Below are 2,049 nucleotides of genomic sequence, written 5' to 3'. Positions count from 1 at the left end.
GACCGGGACCGGGACCGGGACCGGGACCGGGACCGGGACCGGGATGGGATGGGATGGGATGGGATGGGACGGGATGGGATGGGATGGGATGGGGGTTAGAGCTGGGATTGGAGTTCGAGCTGGGACTGGGAATAGGGATGAGTGTTAGAGCTGGGATTGGGAACTGAGATAGGGGTTAGGGCTGGGATTGGGGTTAGAGCTGGGATTGGGAATTGGGATTGGGGTTAGAGCTGGGATGGGCGGCTGGGGATGGGATGGGATGGGATGGGATGGGATGGGATGGGGGTTAGAGCTGGGATTGGAGTTCGAGCTGGGACTGGGAACAGGGATGAGGGTTAGGGCTGGGACTGGGAACAGGGATGAGGGCTAGGGCTGGGATTGGGGCTGGGATTGGGGTTAGAGCTGGGACTGGGAACTGGGATGGGGGTTAGAGCTGGGATTGGGAACTGAGATAGGGGTTTCGAGCTGGGATTGGAGTTCGAGCTGGGACTGGGAACAGGGATGAGGGTTAGGGCTGGGACTGGGAACAGGGATGAGGGCTAGGGCTGGGATTGGGGCTGGGATTGGGGTTACAGCTGGGACTAGTGGGGTTAGAGCTGGGACTGGGAACTGAGATGGGGGTTAGAGCTGGGATTGGGGCTGGGATTGGGGTTAGAGATGGGATTGGGGTTGGGGTTAGGGCTGGGATCGGGACTGGGATTGGAGCTGGAATTGGGGTTAAAGCTGCGACTGGGACTGGGATTGGGGTTAGGGCTGGGATTGGGGTTATAGAGTTTGAATTGGGGCTGGGACTGGAGTTAGGGCTGAATGCGGGGTTGGTGTTAGTGCTGGGGCAGCCATCCGTCGGCATCCATTGCCAGCGACACGGAGCCGTTACTGCCATTTGCATGTCTATGCCATTTCTGGTCGTGTTCTCCATAGGAATGCTTTTGTGCAGAACTAAATATCATTAATTATTTGCTTTTTAACAGATCCCATGTGGTGTTTGCTGGCCCATGGCACCGGATTGGGTCGGGACGGGCGTGAATGATGCTCCCTGGTGTTGGGTGGAAGGAAGCAAGAAACCTGTGTGGCAAAGAGGTAAAAAGAGAGTCTGTGCATCCTTGGGAACCCATCCTGAGCAAGTTTAGCCATCCCCCGCGTGTTTATTTTCCTTGGCTTTACCCTATGTGCTCCCTGAGCTGCAAAAGGGACCATTGAGGGTTTATCTCAAAGTTATTGAGGTGTTTGGTAAAGTCTGGGGAGGTTTTTATGCTTCCCAGAGTGTCAAATAAATACTAAGCATCACCAGCCGCCCTCCCCGTGACGTGTCCCAGCAGAATCAGCTCCACACGGTGCCGCTTGTGAGAGCTGCGGGAGGCAGCCTGGCCACGAACTAAAATAACCTCACAGTGTTTATTTTAGTTTTTAACTTGTTTAGAGGTGCTACGGTCATTCTCTGGTTTTAAAAGTGATTTATTTTTTTAGGTCAATAACAGCAGGTTATTGCTAAGACAAGGGATGGAAGGGTTGTGTAGCTGCAAAAAAAAAAAAAAAGTTGAAAACCTGCAGAAATCAGCCCTGGGAAAAGGGCTTGACAAACTTTGAGATGTTTTGGGGGAATTTCAGCCTGTGACGTTGGTTTGCGGGGCTGGATGGGGTGTACAGGCCTGGCCCGGTGTGATGCTGAAATGCGTTGAAATAAGATGGTGGTGGTTGGGGAAGGGGGGTTGGGAGCGGGGGGGGAAGTGCCTGTGAGTTAGGGGAGGACAGTCCATGGTGGGGGGGTCCACCCAGGCTCATGAGGAGGGGTCTCTGGGGATGCCCAGACCCATGGGGGGTGCCAAGACTAATGGGGAACGGGCTCAGGAAGCGTCCAGACCCATGGTGGTCTGCCTAGACCCATAAGGAGAGGGGCCTTTGAGGGTCCTCAGGCCCATGGGGGGTGCCCAGGCCCAGGGGGAGTGGGCTCTGGGCGTCCCTAGGCCCATGAGGAGGGGGCTCTAGGGGTGCCCAGGGCCCATGGAGAAGGTCTTTGGGGGTGACCAGGCCTATGGGGTTCCCCAGGCC

The sequence above is a fragment of the Charadrius vociferus genome, unplaced genomic scaffold (assembly GCF_000708025.1).
Source record: "Charadrius vociferus isolate BGI_N301 unplaced genomic scaffold, ASM70802v2 scaffold682, whole genome shotgun sequence".
In the NCBI taxonomy this organism is placed as follows: domain Eukaryota; kingdom Metazoa; phylum Chordata; class Aves; order Charadriiformes; family Charadriidae; genus Charadrius; species Charadrius vociferus.
Note: the sequence above shows the minus strand (reverse complement) of the source record.